Source organism: Callithrix jacchus, chromosome 3 (genome assembly GCF_049354715.1).
Source record: "Callithrix jacchus isolate 240 chromosome 3, calJac240_pri, whole genome shotgun sequence".
Lineage (NCBI taxonomy): Eukaryota > Metazoa > Chordata > Mammalia > Primates > Cebidae > Callithrix > Callithrix jacchus.
In genome coordinates, this window is record NC_133504.1 from 129,226,987 (window position 1) to 129,247,404 (window position 20,418).

The following is a 20,418-nucleotide window of genomic DNA, read 5'->3' on the forward strand; positions in this document are numbered from 1 at the left end:
ACTTGTTAAATATTCATGAACCAGAATAGTATTATCTATTTATACATGCTATCTATTTTTAAAGTATCTAACTAGAAAATGATCACAATAAGTGAACAGTGATCATTAATGGCAAAATTTTGAGAACGTACATTTAGCTCACAAAGAGTTTTCATCTATATACATAAAATATAGCAAAATTAACTGAATCTAATTTATAATACTTAATATTTGTTATATTTCACTTAATGTGAAGTATAAGTACATACCTGACACAAATATTTTTCTAAAATGTATATTTTAAGTCAATAGTTGAACCCTTTAAGGTATGTGTGTATGTGTTTATACATATATTCACAATATCAGTATTCATATGAAATTGTGATCTGACAGGGAACATTCACTGTGATAGAACATACCAAGAATTTTTTCTTGAACTAAAGTAAAAAGGTTTTTGTTGTATGATTATTACGTTTTTATTATGGATGTTATTTTATTCATAACCTTGATGTTTTCTTATAACCAACACTACTAGTCTATCAGTAAAACAGTGATCAAACACATTCAAAAGTGGAAAAGAAACACCATGATTGTTTTGTTTTGTTTTGTTTTGCCTGCCAGGTAGTCATCACCTTTAAGCTGAGTGGGTATTTTTTTCTTTAAGGCACCTCCTCATTTACTTTCATCATGTTGACACTTGTGAGAAGTTCTAACCTGAAAGATTTCAAAGGATTAAGCCATTCTTTCAAATACGTCCTTGTTACCTGGGAAAGGTTCAGTGATTAGCTTCTCAGAGTAAGGCATTAATCTGATTACACAGCAGAACATGGTGGAATTTAGAAACATGGTTTACTTTGCATGCACATTTGAGAAGACCTTAGTGAACTTTAGTAGTTAAAAGAAAGAAAAAAAATACCAGATGTGGAAATAGAGGCTTCAAAATCACATTTTCTCAATTTCACATTTTTTCTTAAAGTTAGTCCTGTCAAATAGAATGAGAAACATCTCAGAAGAAGGCAATGTTTTAGGTTTTTGCAAAGAAAGGATTAAGAAGTTTATATCCAGGTATTTTGTAATGGCAAGGCATAATTTATATTCTGTGTTTCCCTCCCAGTAATTCCTTATGTGATTTTCCAGAATAATTTGTTGTATGGACTACCAGAAATTGGCTAATAGCTGAGTATTTGTCCTGCTTGAGAAGTCTCTTTGCCATTTTTAGGCAGCTATTTATCTGTCATTGTTGTAATGTCATTAGGTTACAAATTAAAGGTAGCTACAACCCAGAGAATTATCTTTGCTGTGCCAAGAGATAATCAGTGTGGGAAAGGGGATAGGGAATGAAAATATTACATCCTATAGCAATTCTAACGACATAAAGTTGAAAATTAGGAAGTCATTTCAGTTTTTCCCTTTGAAGCCATAGTATCTGGGTGAATTCTAAAACATCTTATTTAATTACATTTTAATAGATTTAAGGTTTTTTGGTTCTTATAGAATACAAGTTCTGAAAATGAACTGTAGACATAAAATAAAAAATTTGCCCAAATCTATGCAAACATCTGTACTGAATTAAAAGTTTAATAATAAAACTAGCCAAAATAAGAAATGTACAAATGTGTCCTCAATTAAAGAATGATTAAGGAAAGAAAGTAATTAGGAAGAGTTTACAGGAGACAGAAAAGAAAAAAAAATGATGAGTTGAGATTGGAGAACAAACCAGTGAGCAAGATAGTTTTGGTGGAGCTGAATTCTTATGAGATAAGGTAGGTATTGACCCATCATTAAAAGATCAACAGTATTTTAAATTTGACAATGAGAAAACAAATGCTTATTATTTAAAGGTGTTTGAGAGATATGAAAGAATAAGACTGTAACATTCAGGAAGGGTATAAAAATGCTCAGATGAATTAGCCATCATTGGAATGAAAACAAATATTTGCCTTGGAAAAAGAAACACTAATTTTGCCTGAATTTTAATACAACAAACTCTTTATTATTATTATTATTATTATTATTATTATTTTTAGGAGGGGAGGAAGGCAGGAAGGGAGGAAAGGAGGAAGGGAGGGAGGAAGGAAGGGAGGGAGGGAGGGAGGGGAAGAAAGAAAATCAGGCAATGAGAGAGACATTGCCTACCTGGATCTAGAGGTCTACAAGTTGATTTCTTTTTTTCTTTTTTTAAGAGAAGGAAAGAAAAAAAAGGGGTGAAGGAGAGGAATAAAGAGGAAGAAGAAGAGGGAGAGAGAATGGAAATGTTGCTTTATCCTAAAAAAAATGAGTATTAATAATGGCCAATCAATATTTCATTTAAACCTATGAGTAGGTGTGATGTGGTATTGACAAGAATGTATATTTTGTGTATTTAAAGTGGAGAGCTCTATAAATATTTATTAAGTTTACTTGTTCCAGATCTGAGTTCGAGTCCTTGATATCTTTATTAATTTTCTGTCTCATTAAGTCTCTATGTATCTGGGTGTTAGGATCATTAGCTCTTGTTGTTGCATTGATCCTTTTACCACTATATCTTTGTTGCTTTAAAATCTATTTTATCAGATACGAGAATTGCAACTCCTGCTTTTTATTTATTTGTTTATTTTTGCTCTCCATTTGGTTGGTAAATCTTTCTCCATCCCCTTGTTTTGAATCTTCGTGTATCGTTGCATGTGAAGTGGGTCTGGATGTAGCATACCGTTGGGTTTTGGCTGTATCTTTTGGTTGGGGAATTTAGTCGATTTAAATTTAGGATTACTGCCATTTGATGTTAACTGGCTGTTTAATACATTCGTTGATGTAAATTCTTCTTTATGTTGATGCTCTTTACTTTTTGGTATATTTTTAGAAAGGCTAATACTGGTTGTTTCTTTCTATGTGTAATGCTTCTTTCAGAAGCTCTTGTAAAGCAGGCCTGGTGGTAATAAAATCTCTGAGTACTTGCTTGTTCATAAAAGATTTTATTTTTCCTTCAGTTGTGAACTTAGTTTGGCTGGATATGAAATTCTGGGATGAAAGTTCTGTTCTTTAAGGATGTTGAATATTGGCCCCCACTCTATTCTGGCTTGTAGAGTTTCTGCTGTGAGATCTGCTGTTAAGTCTGATAGGCTTCCCTTTGTGGGTAACCTGACTTTGCTCTCTGGCTGCCCTTAGTATTTTCTCCTTTGTTTCAACCCTGGTGAATCTAACAATTATGTGCCTTGGGGTTGCTCTTCTTGAGGAATATCTTTGTGGGGTTCTCTGTATTACCTGGGGTTGAATATTGTCCTGCTTTGCTAGGTTAGGAAAATTTTCCTGAGTAACATCCTGAAGAATATTTTCCAATTTGGATTCATTCTCTCCGTCACATTCAGGTACACCTATCAAACGTAAATTTGGTCTTTTCACATAGTCCCATATTTCTTGGAGACTTTGCTCATTCCTTTTTATCCTTTTATCTCTAACCTTGTCTTCTCGTTTTATTTCATTAAGTTGGACTTTGACCTCTGATATCCTTTCTTCTGCTTGAACAATTTGAGTGTTTAAACCTGTGCATACTTCTCGGAGTTCCTGTATTGTATTCTTCAGTTCCATTAATTCACTTATATTCTTCTCTAAGTTGTCTATTCTCATTAGGATTTCGTCAAACCTTTTTTCAAAGTTCTTAGTTTCTTAACATTGGGCTACAACATGTTCTTTTAACTCACAGAAGTTTCTTATTATCCATCTCCTGAAGCCTGATTCTGTTAATGGGATGCACTTGTTCTCCATCAAGCCTTGTTCCCTTGTTGGTGAGGAACTGTGATCCTCTTTAGAGGGAGAGGCATTCTGATTTTGAGTATTCTCAGCCTTTTTACTCTGGTTTCTTCCCATCATTGTAAATTTATCCACCTGTTGTCTTTGTAATTACCAACTTTCAAATTAGGTCTCTGAGTGGACGTTCAAGTTGTTAATTCCCAGGGCCGAAATATGATCAACCCACTGTGCCGGCCAAAACAGCGGCGTTAAGACTGATGGTGCTTTTCTGCCTGGGAATCTCCAGTCTGGCTTCCTTCTTAAGTCGGTAGTAGGCGACTCTGCCTTCCCGGAGCTCCAAATGTCGGTCAGAAGGGGAACCAATCCCATTTACTCTGCACCAAGAGCTGCTGTGCTGAGGTGCCTGCCACAAGAGTTGTGCTGGCGACCCATGGGCGGCTCTGCCAAACCTCAGTCAGAAGGGGGACCAGTCCCGTTTACTCTGCACCAAGAGCTGCCATGCCGAGGTGCCAGCAAAACCGCTGCGCCAGCCACAAGCGTCGCACTGGCAACCCATGCAGCTCCTTTCTGGGAATCTTCTGCTCCGTGAGCGACCAAAATTTGAAAGTGTGGTGTCCTCCCCTTCTCTGAGCTTTCACTGGGAGCTGCAATCCCGAGATGTTAGCGATTGGCCATCTTGGATCGTTCTCCACAACAAGCTCTTTGACACACTGATCTAGTTTCACAGCCTTGATTCTCTCTCGTTTTTAGATAACTCCTAAATTTATACTTCCAAGTGTCAGTCCTCAGTTAATTAAGAGTCTGATATCTCCAGTTGTTTACTGAAAATTTTAATGCTCCTCAAACTCAAAATATGAAAAATTTACAACTGTTTTCTTCTCAAATTATCCCTTCCGATTTCATTTCATTCTCCCCTTCTTCTTGAGGTGAAATTTATATCATTAACATATCCTTACCCATTACCCATATAGTTAACTAATTATCAAGTTCTTGCATATATTCTTCTCTTGTAAACTTCTCTGAATTCCTACTTTCTTTCTAATTATCATCACCCAGAATCACATAACTCCATTCCCATGAATCAGAATAGGCTCTTTCTTTATTGGTTTTCTTTTATTTTTCTTCCTCCTTTCAACTATCACCATGCATACCGTCTGCAATTTCATCTTCCTAAGCACTGCAAGTCCTCATGTTATTCATTCCACAAGATAAAGTCAAAACTCTTTTGACTAGCCCTGAAGGCTTTATATAACATGGATCCCTCTAATCTTCCCTCCAAAATGTAGTTGCCCTCGACCTCCCTTGCCTTTATTCATTTACTTACTCAGCAAAAATTATCTTTAATACTAAGCCCTATGTTATATCCTGGATATAAAAAATAACAAATAATGATGTGGTCTCAGACCACAATATGCTAAAACTAAAGGCAAAAAGACCAAAATGTAAAAACACAAAATATACTATGAATGTAGGATATAATATGATTGACTATGGGAGACTACAATGAAAAGGATATGACAGAGTTGAGTGATAAAGTTTAAGTGGAAACTCACCAGGTAGACTTGAGGTGAATTTTAGGCAAAGGAACGGAGAGTGTAAGGGCATAGAGACATGAAAGTGTCTTATGTGTCCATAGATCTGTAAATAGTTTGAAATGTCTAGAACATAGATTATTTGTTGGAGCATGAGAAGAGATAGTGGAGGGGTTGGCCTAAGACAGGGCCACATGCAGTTTATTTATAGAAATTTGAAGAAAAGAGAGCTTGGAGCATAGATGAAGACAAGTTCAGAAATGTGTTGATGGAATTTGTAAATATTCTTTAGTGATGCCTTCCATTTCCTCAGTGGAATAAGATGGTTATCAACTAGGAGTGAAGATGACGGAGATGGTGCTGGAGGTTTGAGGAGAAAAATGATACAAAATAATTTTCTAGGAGAATGAAAAAACATCAATAAAAGATGGATTTTGTTTTTTAAAAAAAGATCTTATTCTCCTGAAAGCATCAACCCAATTTAGTTTTTCTATGATCCAGTGTGTCATACACAGTACACCCAGTTGCTACTTCTAATCTGAAAAAAAAAAAAAAAAATTGAGAAAAAACCTGACAACCTGCCCTCATAGACTAAAGTCTTTCAGTATTTTATCATAAAGATAGTGCATAGCTTAGTAAGAATCTGCATTGCCAGGATTGTTAAAGTGCAAAACCCAGGCCCTTCTAGGAATTCAATTTCACTAGATCTGGAATAGGATTCTACAGTCTGCAGTTTAATAAGCACTTTGGGTGATTCTGATTAAGGTCAATCTCCAATTGCACTTGAGAGAACCTCAATACAGAACACAAAATCTCAACACCCTTGTGTGGTATCAAGGGTACTTCTTGCTGCTACTTCTCTGTCAGTCAGAGTTTTCTAGGGAAACAGAACCAAGAGAAGATATAGATACACACATATACATACATATAGCTATATAAAAACACACATATAGATTTATTTTAAGGAATTGGCTCACACAATTGTGTGGTTTGAAAGTCTGAAATACATAGGACAAGCTTCCAGACTGGAACTCAGGAAGGATTTTTATGTTATCATTTCAAGGCAGAAGTTTTTCTTCTCCCCAGAAACATTCATTTTTGCTCTTATGGTCTTCAGCTGGTTGGATGAGGTTCACCCAATTATTAAAGATAATCTCCTTTACTTAAAGTCAACTGATTATAGGTCTTAGTTACAGCTATGGGATACCTTCACAGCAACATCTAAAGTAGTGTTTGACTAAAGAGCTCAGCACCACGGCCTAGCCAAAGCTAACACAGAAAATTAGCCATCATACTCTCCAATGTCATCTTTGAATGATTTTTGACTCAGTTTGCCACAACAAAGTTGGATTGCCGGTCTTTCTTTAAGCATTGCATATTGTTTCCTCCTCCTTGATGGCTTCCTATGCCTTTTTTGTCTAGAAAACTCCCACACATCTTTATTTCAGCTTAGATTGAGGCTCTCAATACAAATTTTTGCCTAAACAAGACATAGTGAAAATACCTGACATTGTATACTCATCATGACATGCTTTTCTACAAAAGAGTTCTTTGAAACATAGTAATAAAAGAGCTAATAAGATAGGTGGATAGTGCTCTAACAGAGTATAGCACTTCATATCTGTGCATATTCTCTGTATAAAATAAGGACATAATAAATAATATAGGATCACGATCATACTTTAAAATATTACTATGTGCTTAGGCATAAAGAACTTCTGAGACTTTTCCCCTCCCTTCCTTTCCCCACCCCTCTGACCTGACAAGATCTTCACTTATTGATACACTGTTTCTACATTCTGATCATGGGAGGGAGCAAGATGTCAAGTGTATAGATAATTTGGAACCAACCATTATACTCCTAAATGTAACTTCATAACAGATTTAGACAGGTTCAATCAAAACCTTTAAGGGAAGCTCATTTTTTTAATCTTTGTCCCTTCTTCTCACTCTTCCTCACTCTGCTCCCTCCCACTCTCCCTTTCTTCCTCCTTTCTTAAAATATCTTTTGCTACTACTGTCTGAATTGTAGAGCTTCTAGAGGTGAGCATGAGACAAGAAATAAAGATTTAAAATGACTGTGTTTATTCTGACAGAGCTTTCACATTCATATCCTTTACTTGCAGACCAGTCATAGCTTCCCGTACATCTGTGCCACTATGGATGATTGCCCTTCTTGTGTCTGGGGTGTTGGCAATCTTTGGAATGATTATTGGTCTCCTGGTTCATTTTCTGGCAGTAAGTTGGTAAATAATGTATTTTTATTTATTTCATTTTATTGTAATCTTTATTTCAATTTCTACAAAAGATAAAAAAAATGGAAACAATGAATTACCTCTTTTTAAAATGACATCAGGAACCACAGATTGCAGAAATAAGCATTGTTAACATTTTAAAAATTGTAGACATCTTTTTCACTATGCACAGGTAAAAAAAATGGATATTCATACACAGACATAAATGCACAGATAGACTTTGGAAAACATAAGAAAAGTTGGAGTCTTTTTTTTTAATGCTATGTTTTAACTTTAGATATTACATCATTCATATCCTACTATGAAAAACAAGAAAATCATACATTTGTACTTTTCATTTTCCTCCCACACTTCTCACTAGTTTGTTAGCAATGTTATTCTTATTACATTGTGAGCATTTATAACACTTTGTTCTGGTCTGTAATAAAAGTTACTACAGTTGTTTAGTTTTGAACATATATTTAGATGGAGCATATAGTCACCATCAACTCTTTCTTCACAGCATTGCTATGCCTGAGTGTTGTTTTTTTTTTTCCTCCAAAGTTAGATATACTCATAAATGATCAAATAGCTATTCAGAGACTTTTGTAAATAAAAACGCAGCCCCTCCTTCACTATCCCTATTTCTCACTTCTCAGACAAACCACTTTCAACTCTTTGATTATTAATATTACTATATTCTAATTTTTCAATTGTTGGCATCATCTGTTTACTTTCTACTATTGAAGAATGAAGATTCTGCACACTTTCATACCCTGGCAACATAGCAGTCATTTTGGGATTTCCCTTCAGCAGCACCCTGAGAGGTACCTTCAACTATCTGTTGAGTTTGACACCCTAATGTCTGAATTCTATATTTCTTTTTTATTATTGTATTCACTCAATTGTAGTGCAGTATATACTCCAGGAGCTTTCTGGGAAAGGGTTATGATGGGAAGTGTACATTTTTGACAACTTGTGTACCTGAAATGTTTTAATTATATCCTTAAACTTACTTAATAATATAGAATTGTAAGTTGAAAACAATTTTTTCTCTGAATTTTGATGGTAATGCTCTGTTGCCTTATTGCCTTCTAAGTTTCAGTCAAGAAGTCTGATGACATTTTGATCCTAGAATTTTTGAGTGAAATCTCTTCTACCCCTGTCCTTCATGTTCTGAAACCTCATTGGATTTTTTTATTTGTCCACAGTATTTTGAAATTTCATGGTAATGTGACAGAGTATAGATCTTATTTTCATCTATTGTGCTGGCATTTAGTGGGCCATTTGAAGATGAAAATTAATATACTTCTGTTTCTGGAAATTTTCTTAGATTATGTCTTTGATGATTTCCTGTCCATGGTCTCTTTTTGAAGCTCCTTTTACTTTGACAGCAAGATTCCTAAATATGACTTCTAATTTTTTAATCTTTTCCATTATATTTTTCATTTCTTAGTCTTTAAAAAAATCACTTTCTTAATTTGCACATGCTTACTTTCTAAACTTTCTATTGATTTTTTATTTATGCTATTATAAATTTAAATTCTGAGATATCATTTAATTACCTAAATGTTCCTTTATATAACATCTTGATCTTATTTATTATAAACATCTTCTCTGAGGATAATAATGTTTACATTTTTTGCCTGCATATTCTCTTTTCCTCCCAAGGTTTTCTTTGGTTATTTTTGCCACATTTCCTATTACATACATTTCTCAAATATATGTTGATCCTTTGGTGTCTGCTAATTTTTAAGATTGGGGATCAAAGACCTGACTGAAGGAAGTGCCTATTGCTGATGGTTTTTGTTACTGATGTTCTATCTGGTTAGATGTTTTGTTGAGAGAACCTAAATTACCACTGTATTTATATCTTTTCTCTTGGATTGGTCAGAATTTTTAGGGGAAAAATCTTCCCTTGCTGTGCATAAACATGATATTTGCTTGTAGCTCTCTATAGTCAAGTTGGGAAGAGTTCAGCATAGAAGTTTTGAGTGTGACCTGACCTCAACTATGTTTCAGTCTCCATGATCTGAAAACCTTAGCAGTTGGAGAAGACTGGGAACTAGTTGTTTCAACCAATTTTTCTGGTTTTAAGTTCACTTCTTCTATTCCTACTTCCATGAGTACCTGGTACCATTTGAGTTGCTTTTTTATGGCAGCACATGCCTTTACTTTTCCCACTACAATATAAGGGTATAGGTTGCTTGAGTCTGTTATGTGAATTACCACTCACCTGCCTCCAGCTTCTACAATTCTGTCATTGTCTCCTCTCCCATTATCATTGTCTTTGTGGATTAACTTCTTTAAAACCCCAAACCAAACACTTTCCTATCATTTTAGTGGGATTTGGAGAAGAAACACATATAGATGCATTTATTAAATTCATCATCTTTAAGTGAATATTCTTGATTCTTGAGTTTCTTGTTATGACTAATCTTTAGGTTAGCTATATGTCTTCTTAAAGTCATTCCTTTAAGATTTTGAGCTGCTGAAATTCCTGAGATTTTACATGCATAACAATATATAAACAAAAACTTACTTGTTTATGTTATCTTTTCCTTAGAACTTTATAAACATTTCCTACTGTATTTTTGTCAATTTAGTGTTGTCAAAGAAAAGATTCTGACCATTTCCTCTTTGTTAATGTAATTTTTTTCTGCCTGAATAATCACAAGACTATGCTTTAGATTCATCAAATCCAGTCAATCTTAGTATCGTGTCTATCCTTCAAATTTTCTTTGAACATACGGACCCTTAAAAGCTAACAATTTAAACTTTGTTCAGTTCTTTTTTTCAGGACCACCGTTTATGCATTTGTTGGACCTCCTTTTCCACTCATGTTGTCTATTCCTTCAATAATTTTAGTTTCCCTTTTCAATTTTATCTATCTATCTATCTATCTATCTAACTATCTATCTATCTATCTATCGTGAGATGGAGTCTCACACTCCTGCCTGGACTGGAGTGCAATGGTGCCATCTCGGCTCACTGAAACCTCTGCTTCCTGGGTTCAAGTGATTCTCCTGGCTTCACCTCCCAAGAAACTGAGATTACAGGTATCCACCACCACACCCAGCTAATTTTTTGTATTTTTGGTAGAGATGGGGTTTTACCATGTTGGCTAGGCTGGTCTTGACTTCTAACCTCATAATTACCTGCCTTGGCCTCCCAAAGTGTTGAGATTATAGGCCTGAGCCATCGTGCCAGACCTTCAATTTTATGTTATTTGTTTTCATTCTTTTACTAAACTCTGCAGCTTACTTGTCTTCTTTGGTAAATGGTTGTATATTGTTTAGTTCTTTTGTATACTGCATTTTTGAGATTGTCTGAATTAGCTGCTAAGACAATTTTGTTCCTTTGTAATTCCTCTTCTAGTTAAAATTTTTTTTTTTTCCTCCTTTTGGTTTTTTTTCCTCCAAGATCTACAAAGTTCCCTACTGCATTATTTGTAACTATTATTCACTCTTTGGGGTTTGGTATAGATGTTTTCTAAAGAATACTGTTAAGAAGTAGGACTAGAGGGTGGATTATAGGCTGGGTTTTTTGTTTTTTTTTTTGAGACGGAGTTTCGCTCTTTGTTACCCAGGCTGGAGTGCAATGGCGCGATCTCGGCTCACTGCAACCTCCACCTCCTGGGTTCAGGCAATTCTCCTGCCTCAGCCTCCTGAGTAGCTGGGATTACAGGCATGCGCCACCACTCCCAGCTAATTTTTAAAAATATTTTTAGTAGAGACGGGGTTTCACCATGTTGACCAAGATGGTATCAATGTCTTGACCTCATGATCCACCCACCTCGGCCTCCCAAAGTGCTGGGATTACAGGCTTGAGCCACCGCACCTGGCCTGAGTTTTTTTTAATTGACACATACTAATTGTACATATTCATAAGGTTTAGATATATGTATACAATGTGCAATGATCAAGTCAGGGTAATTAGCACATTCATAACCTCAAAAATTATTCACTTATCTGTGTCAAAAACATTCAAATGTTTTCTTCCAGCTATTTAAAAATATATAATAAATTATTGTTAAATATAGTGATCCTACAGTGCTTTAGAAGACAAGAAATTATTCCTCCTAACAGTAATTTTGTATCTAACACCTCTCTTCCTATTCTTCTTCTCCTACACTTTCCAGCCACTAGTAACCACTATTCCACTCTCTACATCTATGAAATCAAAGTTTTTAGCTTCTACATGTAAGTGAGAACATGCAGTACTTAGGGCTATTGTGAATAGTGCAGGGATACACACGAAAGCAAAGATTTCTTTTTGACAAACTAATTTTCTTTTCTTTGGATATGTATATACCTAGTAGTAAGATTGCTGGACAATATGGTAATTCTATTTCTATCTTTTTGAGGAAACATCATACCGTTTTCCATATTCAATGTATTAATTTACAAACTCTGCCAATATTGTATAAGAGCTCCCTTTTTTCCACATCCTTGCCAGGATTTGTTGTTTTTGGTCTTTCTAGTACTATCCATTATAACTGCGATAAAATTATATTTCACTGTGGTTTTGCTATGCATTTCCCTGATGGTTAATGATGTTGAGCATTTTATTTATTTATATATTTATTTATTTTTGAGACAGAATTTCACTCTTTTGCCCAGGCTGGAGTGAAGTGGCATGATGTTGGCTCACTGCAACATCTGTCCCTCGTATTCAAGTGATTCTCCTGCTTCCCCTGTAGCTGGGATCATAGGTGACTGCCACCACACCCAGCTAATTTTTGTAATTTTAGTAGAAATGGGGTTTGCCATGTTGGCCAGGCTGGTCCTGACCTCAGGTGATGCACATGCCTTGGCCTCCCAAAGTGCTAGGATCACAGGTGTGAGCCACCAAATCCAGCTGAGCATTTAAAAAAAAATAGACCCAATACTGGGTATATATCCAAAGGATTATAAATCGTTCTACTATAAGGACACATGCACACGAATATTCATTGCAGCACAGTTTATAATAGCAAAGACCTGGAACCAACCCAAATGCCCATCGATGATAGACTGGACTGGGAAAATGTGGCACATATATACCATGGAATATTATGCAGCCATCAAAAATGATGAGTTTGTGTCCTTTGTAGGGACATGGTTGAACCTGGAAACCATCATTCTCAGCAAACTGACACAAGAACAGAAAATCAAACACCGCACGTTCTCACTCATAGGTGGGTGTTGAACAATGAGAACACATGGACACAGGGAGGGGAGCACTACACACTGGGGTCTGTTGGGGGGAAATAGGGGTGGGACGGTGAGGGGTGGGGAGTTGGGGAGAGATAGCATGGGGAGAAATGCCAGATATAGGTGAAGGGGAGGAAGGTAGCAAATCACACTGCCACATGTGTACCTATGTAACAATCTTGCATGTTCTTCACACATACCCCAAAACCTAAAATGCAATGAAAGAAAAAAAAAGAAAAAAAGAAAAAAAATAGACTCAATGTCCCTTTGTTTGTCTTCTTTTGGGAAATATCTATTCAAATCAACTGCCTATTTTTAATTGGATTTCTTTTTCTGTTGAGTTGAATTCTTTGTATATTCCAGATATTAAATATTAATCCTTTGTTGGATGAATAGTTTCTTTCTATTCTGCAGGTTGTCTCTTGACCCTATTGATAGTTTCCTTTGTTGTGCAGATTTTTTTTAGCTTAATATAATCCCATTCATCTATATTTGCTTTTACCTGTGCTTTCGAAGTCTTATTCATAAAACATTTGCCCAGACCAATGTCTTAGGGCATTTCCTTTATGTTTTCTTCCAGTGGTTTTATAGTTCTGGGTCTTACCTTGAAGTCTGTGACTTACAGGTTATCTTGATTTGATAGTGTCATTCTTTTATATGTGGATATCCAGTTTCCCCAGCACCATTTATTGAAAAGATTGTCCTTTCCCCAGTGTATTTTATTGCTGCTTTTGTCAAAAATCAGATAGTTGTAAATAGGTACCACACTATTTTGGTCACTGTAGCTTTGTAGTATATGTTGAAGTTAGGAGGTGTGATACCTCCAGCTTTGTTCTTTTCACTCAGGATTGCTTTGGCTATTTGGGGTCTTTTGTGGTTTCATAGCAATTTTAGGAATTTTTTTTTTCTATTTCTTTGAAAAAAGTCATTGGTATTTTCATAGGAGTTGCATTCAATCTGTAGATTGCTTTCAGTAGTATGGCAATTTTTAAAAGTGAAATCAATGTATATTTATTTGTACATCAGATTTAAATGAAATCAATGTATATTTATTTGTACATCGGGCACCTTAGAACAGAGTTTATCAATAGTTACAAGAAGAACATATTTAAACACAAAAGCTGCAACAACTGTTTTGGAAGAGAAAATTTAGAGACTCTTAAATAACAGGACAGTTCATTGTATTCAAATGTGCGCACCAGATAGTTTGACTACCTTATTTGGCTTTGCTTTTCACCAGTAGCCAGGGTAAGAAAATACTGTGATGAATTATGAAACATTCATTGCTGCTCAAAGAGGACCTCTTTCTGGTCTAGAAAAGCAGCTTTTCTACAGATAAATTCTAAGAGGAATTTGTTGCCTGGACTCCTATGTAGTGAGTGATAGATGACTCATGGGTAGTAACAGGGTAATATAATCATTTTAACAATATTAATTATTTCATTCCATGAACGTGTGATGTCTTTTAATGCTTTTGAGTGTCTTCTATTTCTTCCATCGGTATTTTGTAGTTTTCTTTATAGAGATCTTTCACCTCCTCGGTTAAATTCATTTGTAGGTATCTGTTTTTCTGTAGCTATTGTAATTGGGATTCTTCTCTTGATTATCTTTTCAACTAGTTTGTCACTGACGTATAAAAATGCTACTGGTTTTTATATGTTGATTTTTAATTCTGAAACTTAGTTGAGTTCATTTATCAGTTATAAGAATGTTTTTGTTAAGTCTTGAGGTTTTTTTAAAATATAAGATTATGTCACCTGTAAACAGGGACAATGTAACTTTTTCCTTTCTAATTACGGATGTTTCTTCCCTCATCTCTCTGCCTAGGACTTCCAGGCTGAGGGAGTCTGCAGTTTATATCTTCATCTACTATATCAACCATTCTCTTCTCTTACTGTTGTTTCCTTTAACCCCAGGGTTCATTTACTTTCATTTTTTAAGAGTTAAGAAGCTGGCGTGGCCCTGAAAAAAATCTCCCTAATTTGCAGACTCTTTGAATTATGATATAGTTGATATAGTAATTTCTGATGTCCATTCTTTCTTTTCCCTAGCTTACCTTCAACAGGTTGCCTTAGCTGGAAGATTGGATCATAGACAATAAAAATGTCACAACTGTATGATTTCACTTTCATTATTACTTTTGTCATTCTGCAGTGTTAAAATGGGACTTTAAAAAATACTCCTGTTTTTGTCTAGGCCCTGAAGTCTTAATACTCAATCATTGAGAACTTTTAGAAAGGTGTGTGTCTAGTTTAATTTGTGAGATGATTCTCTATTGTATATAGTCTCTCACTTTAGGGTATACTTCACAATTTGGAGCATATTTACTTCACATTATAAAATTTGAAGTTGTAAGTTGTAGCTGCATTGCTTGCTTGTTTCCTTAGAACAGAGCACACTATTCTTACTTTTGTTCTTTTTCTGGGCTTATAGGTATGAAAATGTAGTACTTTTACTCTGTCAGATTTAGACAGAAGTCCTCTCATAATTTATGCTTAAACCCTGATATTGCATCCAGAGCACTCAGGAAAAAAATGTATGTGTGTGTGTGTGTGTGTGTGTTTTAGGTTTTCTTTCCAGAAACAGGTTTTAAATAATTAAGTTATAGAAAAGTTATAGAATGATTTCTTTTTTTTTCTGCTCCATCATCCATCTTTCTCAATTCATATTGGGATTTAAACTACTTATATAGACAGAAATGTTAATCAAATGGTACATGTATGCCTGTAGACATCCCATTCCCAGAGGTTATTTTTATCTCATTAGGTATCAGCTAAGCACAATGGCTGTATTCACAGTGACCTCAGTATAGTTAGTGAGCAATTTCAGTGTCCGATTAAGACTGCTACACAGAATTATATCAATTAATTAAATAATCAGTTTAGTTTATTCACTCACACTTAGAAAAGAACTCCATTCAGTTGTAATCAAACCAATCCATATTCCGCCAATCTATTAGTTAAATTAATTCAATCCTGTATTAATTAAGGAATATTCATGGTTGTTGAACATTGTAATAGGTAGAAATAATTAGGAATCCAAATAAAGAACTGAATGATGAATTGTGAAGAGTGAATTATGAGAGAGAAGCTACATCGTTTCAAGGTCTAATTTTTGCTACTTATAAAAAATCTAGTACATAAACCTAGTTTCAAGATCTAATTTTTATTACTTATAAAATACCTAGTAAACCTCTGTTATAAAGCTTTATCAATTTATCTCTAAAGTAAAAGATCTGCAACCCACAGAAAAGCTAACTGAAATTAACAATATTCCTTGATAAATCATTCATAATCAACCGATTTTCAGCATTTTATTTAGAACTTTCTGACTTCTTTTACCATCAACTTCACTATAAAATATTTTCACATTTATGGTGATAATATATTTAATCACATTGCCTCCTTTTCTGCCTTCACATAGAACTTGCAATTGAAAAATATACTTTGCCATTTAATAATATCTTATTAATACCTCATTTAATGGTTTCATCCATATCATCTCTTACACATGATCTTCAAAGGCAATAATCACATTGCAAAATAATATTAATATTTATTTAGTTCATATTATATGCCAGGCACTCTTATGCAATATCTAGCATATTCCTAAATGTTTAATATGTATTCACAGTGGAGATAATAGGTATCATATGTTAAGTACCTTAGTATTTATGAAAATTTAGGAAGGAAATGTAATAACTTAAGTGTGAGCTTTGGAGTCAGACAAATTGAGTTTTGATTCTTGGCTCTTCTTAGTAGCGATATAATTTTGGGTAAATTACTTAGTCTTTCTGAGACTACACTTCCACTGAAAGATAGTATAGTTCATAAAGTTTTTCTAAAGTATCTTTGCATGGAAGATACTTACATGATAACTATTTTTATTCATAATCTGATAATTGATTACTATAGACAGAAATCTCTTCATAGTATAAATTCCTGTCTCAACCAATATGTTACTATGTCTGAACTTTATATCTTCATCTATTATCTCAAACATTTTCTTATACCTCTCTACCTATATATATATACATATATGTATATGTATATATATAAATGTGTGTGTATACATATATATCTCAAAGTTCAGAAAGAGTAACATATTGATTGAGACAGGAATCTATCTGTCTGTCTGTCTGTCTATCTATCTATCTATCTATTGCATTATTGGTCCTATAAACACAATGTCTATATGATCTAATCAACTGTACCTAAATGATTCACAAGAGTTTATCAATGTTTAATATGAGCACAATACATACTAGTTGTTATTACTATGTAATCTATATCTGGATTTGAAGTTTATTTAATTTAAATAATTCTTGGGTCATTTCTTGATCTCACAGCAAACAGAATCTACTTCTACCAAGGTAGCTTTAAAGTGCTGGATATCCCATAAAATAGAAATTATGAAAGGGAGACATTACCAGAAAATAACTATCTTAGCAAAATTCTTGAGAATAGGGTAAGTTAGTATTTTCCTATATCTGTTTCATTGTTAATTCTCTGAAATACAAATATTGGAATTTGATATTTGACTCTATTTTCTCTCTTAACAGATGGTTGATGCATTTCAAAGTTCTAGCATTTACAGACAATGTGTCTCTTCTCAAGCCATCACACTGGTGTAAGTAACTAACATTAACCATCAGAAAAGAGATCAACTCATTATACATAGCAGTACACTTCAAATTTCTCTGTAAAAAGAGTCTATTGGCCGGGCGCAGTGGCTCAAGCCTGTAATCCCAGCACTTTGGGAGGCCGAGATGGGTGGATCACGAGGTCGAGAGATCGAGACCATCCCGGTCAACATGGTGAAACCCCATCTCTACTAAAAATACAAAAAAATTAGCTGGACCTGGTAGCGCGTGCCTGTTATCCTAGCTACTCGGGAGGCTGAGGCAGGAGAATTGCCTGAACCCAGGAGGCAGAGGTTGTGGTGAACCAAGATCGCGCCATTGCATTCTAGCCTGGGTAACAAGAGCGAAACTCCGTCTCAAAAAACAAACAAACAAACAAACAAACAAACAAAAAGAGTCTATTAATATGTTATAGTCCTTAGCCAATAAGCTATGAATACCAAGCATTATTACAAATAACAGGCAAATTTTTCAATGTAAAATCCAAGCAAAGATTGGGCTATATAGTTGAGTTCACTAGATGTATTGTCGATACATTAATCTTCAAATTACAAATGTTTGATACTTTTGGTTTCCTAAATATCTATGTCCAGAAAACATTAGATAGTCCCATAGACCAATGTTTGATGCTCTAACATTTTTATTTAGCAGTAGCTAAAGTATTGATCCTGATTTCTCTTAATCTGTGACTTGCCAGTCAGATAAACACTTAGTGGAAATACCCCTAGAATTCTTAGTAGATACAGGGTAGGAGAGAGCCTATCTACACTAGGCTTCGAGATCAAGAAAAACCTTCTAGTCACCATAATAAGAAGTAAAATAGCCATGCTGTGTTCCCTGCATGTGGGTTTGGAGTGGCATGGACTGGCCGAGGTAGCCATATAGGATTTAGACAACCTGAGCATAGCCTTTGTAATTTAGTAGCCCTAGAGTTTTTGGCAAGTTACTGTATAGTTTTGAGTCTGTTCCTCTATTCAATACATGCTAATAATAACACTTGCTTTGCCTCACTCACAGAACTGTATTCAGGATAAAAAAGAAGATATGTGGGGAAAAACTTGTAAATAAACACATTTCAGATGAAGGCAAAATTCAGATGAAACACATTTCAGATGAAATTTCAGATGGAAGGCAAAAATCCTGCTTTTACTTCCATCAGTGCCACAGGACTATGTCTGCTCTTCTTCCCTGTTCCTGGGACTCCTGGAATTGTAGAAAAGATTAAGCTCTCAACTAGTATTAATGTTGGAGGTCAATTTTGGTATTGAACATAATGTGAGACTAAAGTTGAAGGGCCCAGATATCTCTCAGAGATGACTGCAACCATGAGAGATGTCTCTGTTTTGTTGTCCCATGCATGTAATTTCAAGTAACTATAAACAGCATGCACCAAAAGAAAGTCATGAAGAGGCTACAGGACAGAGCTTTTCACTTTGGCATACACTGCTATAATAATCAAATATCATAATCAAACTTATGTGACCTTCCGAGGAATTGTTACTGATTTATGTGACAAAATAATGAGCATCCCTGAGGGAGTCCCAAAACACATTAATTGTCCCAACAATGCCACTTCAGACACAAGCCTCAGGACTTTGTAACAATTCCTACATATCTGTTGGCTGGCTAGCTCCTCAGGATGGCTGCCCTTTTCTCGATTCCAGACACACCCTCCCTAAAAACCACAGTCAGATTGATCTTCCTCAAATACAGTTAAACTCAACAACTTTCCATCACTGCTACCCCTTAGCTAGCATTAAACATCCTTCCTGGTTGAGCTCAGTCTCCTAGACACTGCTGTTACTTTATGAGTGGGCATAAGGTGACAGTGTGGAGCATACAGACAGCTCTGTAAAGAACTCAGGTTATACAGTCAACTGGACTAACTCTAAAGTCTAGTGTAGTATGTACTTACTCTTGAATACATTATGTAACTTCTCAGAGCCTCAATTTTTCCTTGTCTATAACATGAAGATGACACCTATGCAGCAGGATTATTGTGAAAACTAAGTGTGCTAATAAATGAGATAACAAAGTATATAGGCTATGTAATACAAAGTGCATTGGAATATAGCAGATACCCAGTAGATGCTAATGAATATTATTGCCATCAGTTATTCTGAAGAAATATTCCCTCTTATCTCTGATTTATGCAATTTTCTGGTTGATAATGAAGTAGAAACAAAAATACATTAAGGGTCAGTGTGTGTCACCTCCTCCATGCAAATTTCTCTGATATTTTGTGTAAAAAATGACTTAACCTTCCTGGGAATATCTCCACATAAAATAAATGTATTATTGCTTCTACCTCAATTATTATAGTAATTTGTATATATGTCTTATCTCCCCTAAAAATCTACAATTTCCTTGAGGGTAGAAGCTATGTCTTAGTCACCCTTGCAGCTTCTATCACCTAATAGCACCCAGTTCAGTTGCTTGTCTATAGTAGTTGCTCAACAAGTGATTGATGAATGTTAATAAATTAATAAATCATCCTAGTTCTTAGGTGATACCTTTACCCTATGCCTCAGGCAACTCCTGTTTTTCTTTTTGTTTTTTGTTTGTTTGTTTGTTTTGAGTTGGAGTTTTGTTCATGTTGCCCAGGCTGGCATGCAGTGGCATGGTCTTGACTCGCTGCAACCTCTGCCTCCCAGGTTCAAGTGATTCTCCTGCCTCGGCCTGCTGAGTAGCTGGCATTATAGGTATACACCATCATGCCCAGCTAATTTTTTTTATTTTTAGTAGAGATGGGGTTTCACCTTGTTGGCCAGGCTGATCTTGAACTCCTGAACTCAGGTGATCTGCCCACCTCAGCCTCCCAAACTGTTGGGATTATAGTCATGAGCCATCTGGCCTCCCTTTTATAGACTCATGTAACTGCTTGTCCTCTAAATTGAATAATACAGCTGCATGCATACTGTCACCAAACAAATATAGGAAGATGGATGCTCCCGTGCTCAACCTAAACATACTCCACAAACCCATAAAAAAAGAAACCAAGATATGAAAGATCAGACAATGGGGAAGGAAATTCTGTTTTCAGTAATATATAAAAGCTTTATGTTGTTTCCAGTCCTGATAACAACAGCGTGACAGCACATATACGGCTG

At 35.2% G+C, this 20,418-nt stretch overlaps 1 protein-coding gene and 1 pseudogene across 3 annotated transcripts in view; one reads left to right on the top strand and one right to left on the bottom strand.

Moving 5' to 3' along the window:
* Positions 1 to 20,418, bottom strand: part of LOC144581955 (uncharacterized) — a 134,016-nt gene that overhangs the window by 107,098 nt on the left and 6,500 nt on the right. The gene's annotated exons all lie outside the window — the stretch shown is intronic.
* On the top strand, positions 4,136 to 17,303 carry LOC118152028 (transmembrane protease serine 11B-like protein; annotated as a pseudogene).